This window comes from Passer domesticus, chromosome 13 (genome assembly GCF_036417665.1).
Source record: "Passer domesticus isolate bPasDom1 chromosome 13, bPasDom1.hap1, whole genome shotgun sequence".
Lineage (NCBI taxonomy): Eukaryota > Metazoa > Chordata > Aves > Passeriformes > Passeridae > Passer > Passer domesticus.
This window is the reverse complement of record NC_087486.1, coordinates 40,381-48,000: the sequence shown is the minus strand read 5'-3', so window position 1 is coordinate 48,000 and position 7,620 is coordinate 40,381.

Below are 7,620 nucleotides of genomic sequence, written 5' to 3'. Positions count from 1 at the left end.
ATATCACTAGCGTATTTGTTAGGTGGCCTTTTTGTTCCTGCAGAACAAAATACCATTGCTGTTAAAGCATCTAGGAGACCTACTGGAATTGTAATTGCAAATAACATTTGGGGAGGACAGAGGTTGGAAAGCATTCATATGTGCAAAGTTAGAGAATGGTGAATTATCTTTTCCTCAGTCCATGTGCAGAAGCACAAATGTTTAATCAGGACTACATAGCTACTGTACCTAGGCATGAAACATTAGAGTGGTCAGGGAATAAAAATTGTCTTGCAGAGCCAGGGAGCAAGAACTCACCTTACTTACTGGAAAGCCTGTGGTACAGACAACAGGCGGAGGGTTTGTGAAGTTACAAGGTAGAAGTGGATTGTGAGAAGAATTTTCTGTAGCTATCAGTAACAGTTGTCTTCCACAGACCCAGCTAGCAGGTAAAGTGAGTAGTTGGGAGCTAGCAGTTGTAGTGGCTGGGATAAGAGAGGAAGTCGGCTAGCAGGGTTCTAGTGGCATCTTTATATTTGGTGTTTTGGATAACATAAGTCTGAAGCTGATGAACTGTGGTCTCTAGCTGGAACTTCATAACAGTAGTAATGGACTTGAGTCTCTGTTTTGGATTGAGTTGAAATCCTTTTTGGCTTTGAAATTCAGCTTGGCAGTTTTTTATCTCCCGAAAGTGAACTCTTGTGTAGATGGAGCCTTTCTCTTTTTACCCCCTTGCTGTCAGTTTTTCCTGCCAATGCAATGAATCAAAGAATCATAGATTGGATTGAGTTGGAAGGACACTTAAAGATCATCTAGTTCAACCCCTGCTGCCATCCTTCCAACTCTCTGGATGTCCTTGTGAAGGAAGCAGATTTTCTTCTGTTTTAGTCAGGTCAGATTGGCCATTCCTAAACTCAGCAGTTGAAACCTGAAACGTTTATATTGTAAATAGAAAGTGTTCGACTATATTTCTGGGCATATGCAAAAATGATGTGGTTATTTTCCTCTTTATATATGTCTATGACATTTCGTATCCCCACTTGCTCCAGCAGCAGTTGACCTGTGCAGAATGATTACAGGAGCAGCTGCACTGGGTTTGGACTTTGAGTTTAACTGTTTACTAGAATCATTGGCAGCTCTTGAGGCTAAGCTGCTTCTTCTCCTGGGCTAGCAGGCTCCAGTGGAAATTACCACTGAATTTGAGTTACTAGCCCTAATCAGTTTTTTCCTTATCTTTCATGAAACTGACAAGCAAGGAACACTTTTTTCATCAAATTTACCTCACAGAAATCTTAATTGCATCCTCCTTTAGTTTGGGTATTACTATGCACCTTAAAATTTTAGCATAGTTTATTTTTCTACCTGCAGAAAAAAAAAAATAATTAAACGTGGGAGATATATTTCACACTGCTTTTGAAAATGCAGCTTCTGCTTTCTAATGAGTTACCTAATACACTGTGCAGTGAAATTTCCATCCTTCCCCTTGTAATTGCACACAGACTCATTATTTTTAGTTTTACTTGACAGATTGGTAAAATTAAGCCATTTGAGAAGGGAGGAGGGCTGAACTTTTGTAGAAATTCCAAACAGCTCTGCACTGAATCATCAGTCCCAAGAGCACAGACATTCCATAGAAATGTCAGACAGTCTTTCTGGCATATTAATGAGGAAGCAGCAAGGAGTTTTCAGTCATGCTGATTTTAAAGTTCTTGCTCAGCTTCCAGTAAAAATTCTTAGCATTCAATAATAGAACAGTTTAAGCAGATCCAAAATCAAGATAAGGATACGGTCCAGATTTGGGCTATTTCAGTCATGAAATGGGAGGGGAACCTCGCCTCTAGTGATGTGTTTGTGTGTTATTACAATCACACTCCTTTCCTCAGCTTTTACAATCAAGATGAAGAAAATCCTGTTAGTCTATGACTCTTCTAAGTACTGTGAGACTTTTCCTATTGGAAGATTGTGAATTTTAGCTTACTATATACTTAAACATTGGTTTCTCTTTCAATACTTGGCAGTAAATTTTGCCTTCAAATTTTCTTTGAAGCAAGATTTGTGCTTTAGTTTGAAATTTTTGTCACAGATCAACCTTGAGAAATAAAAGGGAAAAAAAATATGTTCAGGAACAATAATTTACTGAAGAGGTAGAATGGGAGATTAGGTAGTTAATATGTCTGTGATGTTTTTTTGTCAAAGGATTTAATGTTTATCGAATGCAACGCAAAAAAACTGGTCACGTATCGCTGAAGTTGAATGTCACGTACCACTGAAGTGAAAAGGGAGTGCAAATGGGAACGTTAACAGCGTGAGTTCAATATAGGCACATTGTGTTTCCTCTTATTTAACGAGTACAAGAGGAGGTGTTGTCAAATTCTTGTATTCTATAAAAATCAATTCCTTGGGCTTAGGTTGGGAATAAGAAAAAGTGAATTTACCTGTTTTCATTGCAAAAGCTGAAGGTTTGTCCCCAAGACACAAGTCTGTAACACCATAATTGCTAGCTTGTAGGATTCATTATTGTGACATGTCTAAAATTAATGTGTTTATTAGATTTCACTTGAAGCATCTCATTTGTTTCATAGCATACATGGTAACTGAAAATACTGTGATAAAGCATAAAAAAATCCAAGACAACAACAACTACTGCTCTTCCCTCCCTTCTCTATTCAACTGGAAAATGCAAAAATTCTAGAAGCAACATTGCCTGGTCTGAACTACAGATCTGGTCCAGCGTGCACGTAGTACTCTACGGATGCATCGCTGCATATTTGTACTCTACATAACGCAGCATTTCATAGAATTGTTATTGTGATTAACCACAGATGGATTTCTCGGTCTTGGTGAGTAACAATATAACACAACATGTAATTTGTAAGTCCAGCTAGAAGGGGAAATTATTTCCTTTAACAATACCGGTGTCCTTGTATTTCAGAGGTCTTCCACTGGTCTGTGGTATTTCTTCATCCTCCTAACTATTTATCTAATATGTCTTTAGTTACCATCAAGTCAGTTCAAAATATTACTTTCACTTTTCCCCTGCCTGCATTTGCCATTCAGAGAAAGCAGTAGTGTTCAGCTATGTCCACAAATCCAAAACTGTTCTGTAACAAAGTGTATGCAGTTTTCGCAGCACCTGTAATTAACGGTTTGAACCAATCGCTTATAAACTGTGAGTGTTGGAGATGTAACAGAGCAACGCAACATAACTTCTTTGATCTAATCCAAAGACTGTGCTCAGTCTCTGATAACGTCCTCGCCATCTTTCCTGTGGTAACATTCCTTCAGTGATCCACATTTTTGGGAGGGTCAGTGTGCCAACAATGGAAACAAAAGATGAAGGACAGTTGTGTGAAGGATACCGGTTAACATAAGAAATTGGCCTTTCCTGGCTCACATATAAAATATAGAAAACTCCAAACAAAACTTGTCCCCTGGGTACAGGACACTAAACATCAGTTCAAACTCAGATAATAGTGAGATCCTTTGCTGATATCGTGATGTAGTTGTCATGGTTACAAAAGGACCAGGTGCTAAATACAAAGTATCCGAAAGATGAAAATGGAAAAAATCAGAGTCCTAACAGAAAAGATTGCAGAACAGATAAGACAATTTGGGGATCAGGAAAAAATAAAGGGAATGGTGGCAGCAACTAGGGAATTCAACAGGAAATTAGAGGAAAGAAAGTTCAAAGATAGATAATCGGAGATGTTTGATCCAGAAGCAGACCTTGAGGGAAGTTGACATGCTTATGTTTGTAATTAATGAAAAGTCTTCAAAGAGAAGTCTGGAAACAATATTCCCCAGCAAAAGTCCCTTTTGGCTTATTCTCTTTGAAGCTTCGCACAGTACATCTTAAGAATATACTGTGGAAGACAAAGTTGTGGTCTGATACTGAAGTATGGACAGTGAATTTTTCCCACAAGATAATACACTACTGGCATAGGTGGAAAACAGAGGTAACTATATGATGTTGGACATGAGATTTGCATAGAGCATTCCTGACTCTCTGCCCTCTCTTGCTGACGTTTTTGGCAAGTTCCATTTGAAAGATGTAGATCTCCAAGATGTAGCTCTAGATGTAGCTCTATGTTCTCTGCCCTAGTTTTGAGGAAGTAAAGATTTAGATGGCCTTTTTACTGTCTTTTAGGTTGGTGAAAGCTAATTGAACCTTGCGTTCTGATGAAAAGAGTATCTGAGATATTAAAGTGAGCTTTATAGCGGGATGTGAGTTAATATCACAGTGATTCCCTGAGCAAGTGGGTTGGGATCTTCAATTAATTCTTGCAGCAAGATGGGAAATCAAGTTTCCATGGATACTGAGCCAGCAGCAGCACTGACACTGACAGCAACTGCTAGCTTAGTTTCACTAAAGCTTGCTTGCTAAGGAGGATTTGCTCGCCTGTCCCCCCTGCTCTGTATTCTGTATTTGCAAATTAAAAATTTGAAGACAGATGGACATTTGAGGAATATTTTGAGACAAAAAATACCACCCCCTTACCTAGAAAATTGTGTGCAAGAAATGCAAGTGACAAAACCAAAGATTCGTCTCAGGTAATTTTTAACTTTGAAACCATTCTCTCTTCTTGTTCCCTGACCCCATAGCATTTTGCACTCCGTGTCCTTAGAATAGGATTCTTGTCACCGAAATGTACTGAGTGACAATATATTTGATAACTACAGACTTTCAGGGAGACCCAGTGTATCGCACATGTTTATTCACCAGACAATCGGAGCCAAAACTGCTAAATTTTCAAATAAAATTGTGACTGATCCAGTGGCAGTGTGCTTTCACTAGGAAAGCACAAAATTAAGGGAAGTGTTACAAATTTATTAAAATACTGCCATTTTAGAAAGACATTTCAAATACTGGTCTCTAGTAGCAAATTCCTTGGACCTTCAAATCATGCTACTTAGAAAAAAACCCAAATGTCTGGCTAGATGACCTAAACAGATCTTGGATCTCAATAGTAAAAATGTAACACCTTTAATGTAATTCCTACATACCTAATGTTGTATTCAGAAAAAGAAAACCGAACACGGAAGAGGATTTTGGAAAACTCGTAACAACAGGCAATTTGCTAGCTCAGTGCACAGGTTATATGTCATCCACGGCCTCTCCAGTACTTCTCTGAAGCCAGCAAGCTTCACCAGAATGGTGCAATGTTGCAAAACAGCCTTTTTTACGGTAACTTATGTGCAGCTCAAGCTAGTTACACTGCTCTGTCTGCGACTCTTAAAGCAGGTCTCTTGTTTTATCTTATACAAATTGATAAAAATGAAGGTACCTGAGAAGAAAAAGAGGATTAGATTTTTCCATCTGTGATTCCAGATTTTGACAAAAAACCATATTTGTCTGAATGATGCACTTCAATACCTGTAAGGGAATACTGGGCCTAACATACAGTGTATGAATGAAATTCTCTAGGAATCAGGCACCTCTTATTGATCTTGAATAGAATAAAAAAAAAGAACAAGGAAGATGCGATGCCAGTAAGATTCAGAAGACAAAACAAACTACAGTGTTTGTAGAAAAAGTCAAGTTCCGCTACTCATCCCTTTCTAAAAGAGCTCCAAACCGTGACATGCTGATGAAAATCAGACTAGTTGAAATCATTATGTATGGGATGTCACAAAACCTGCAGTAGGTATCTGTTAAAAAAGGAAAAGCTCCAAATGACATTTTCAAAATAGAGGTTTGGCCTGCTGCACTGAAAGCTAGTATGATTTCTCCCCATAAAGAGTAAGTACCAAAGAAGAGATGTGTAGTAGCTGCCATTGAGTAACAGCGGCTGCAGATAAGCAGAAGCTATCCTGCAAAGCCTGGAGGCAGCGTGTTGCTACAGCCCATCACTGATTTTAAGGTGGAAATGCATCGGTGTGGGAGGCACTACACAGCGTTACTGGCAAGGCACGGTCCTAAATATGGCAACTCAGGTAAAAACCGTATGCATGGCAAAAGCCTAAATATTCTAAAAAAGCGGGCAGACAGGCCTGCCGTGGCTCGCAACTTGAATATAAATCGCAAAGGCGGTAGAGGCTACTGGTTTATGCAGCTGCCTTCCCACGGCAAAAGGCCGCCTGGCATGAAGCGCTGTGTGGCCCGGCCCGGCTGGGCGCCACGATTTCCGCGGGGAAGAGCCAGCTCTGCAACCGACCGCGAATGGCGCTGCGGGACGTGCCCGGAGGCGGGCGGTGCCCCGAGCGAGCGGGGCCAGATCAGAAGAGGAACCGAGTCGCCTGCCTTCACCCTCCGTCTCTGCGGCAGAGGGAGCGCCGTCCGCGGCAGAACACGGAGCCGCGGACAGCGGCGAGCAGGCCGTCCGGCAAGTCCCCCGCTGCACCCGACGATGGGGCGACCGTGCGCCTCGGAGCTTCAGACTCCGTCACCGGCATCGGGCCCGCCTCAGCACTGGGCTGCAGGCGACAGCTCCGACCCCGCCCCCGGAGTCCCGCACACTGCGGGGAAGCCCTCGCCGCGATGGCCGCGCACGCGCACTGCGGTCTCACTGCGTCGCCGGAGCCGCCTGGCCCGGCGCCAGGGGAGCCCCGCGCGCCGGCAGCGGGGCTGCCCGGGCGGGGCGGGGCGGCGGCCGCGGCGAGCCACTATTTATAGCGCGGGAGGCTCCCCCGGCCCGGGCAGCGCTCTGCCGCGGCTCCTCGGCGTGCGTGTTGCGTCGAGCAGGCGGCCGAGGGTTCCATGCGGAGCCGGTGCAGGGCGCAGCCAGCACTGTGCGGGGAGGGCAGGAAAGAGCTGTAGCCGCGTCAGGGGACGATCCCGAGGCCGCGAGAGCAGAGTCCCGAGCGCTGTCACATTTCATCGCGCTGAAGTCAGTGGTGGCTGCGGCCATTTAGTACTGGGGCTCTCTGTTGATCAGTGCCCTGTTTTCCGCTACGTGAAGGAGACGCACGGAGCCGGGTCTGTCCCGCTCTGGAGCGGGAGGAGCAGGGCGATCGCGGCAGGCCGCTGGAATCCCGGAGATTCCTCTTTTTCGGGAGCGGGCCGCTTCTGCCTTGGGCACGCTGCCAGCACCCAGAGAACTCCACATCGAGCCTGCCGCGGGAGCCGCCGCGAGCGGCGCTTGGCTCCTCCGCGGAGACGGAGGGGAGGCGAATAGTGCGAGCTGAGCAAACGGGGTGGGGGCGAGGGGGATTTCTGCCCGCGAAAACACGGCGGTAACACCGGGGTCTGTCGGGTGCTTCCCAGAGGCTCCCGCTCCACCCGCCCGGGGAGCAGCCTCGCTCTTTCTCGGCCCGGGGCCTCCGCGCGCTCCCGTTGCCAGGGGGCGGGCGCGCGCCCGTCTGCAGCCGGGCTCTGAGCGGCCCCCCCCAACCCGGGGCCGGAATAGCCATATAAGGAACGGGAAGCCTCCGCCGGAATCGAGACTTATAAGGTTGTTTCCTAATATGGAAAGTACGGTGGGGGCTTCCGGCGGGCTGGCCGGGGCCGGCGGGGGCCGGGACCCCGTCTCCCGGGACCGTCGATGCTGCGGCAGCGCTGCGGCGGCGCTGCCCATAGCGGGGGTCAGACCTGCACCGGGCGTGGGGCCCTCAGCCCGGGGCGGGCGGGGCCCCCCGGCCCGGCTTTCCCCGGTGCCAGGCTCTGACGCCAGGAGGGGTCCTCCAGCCCGCATCCATATAAGG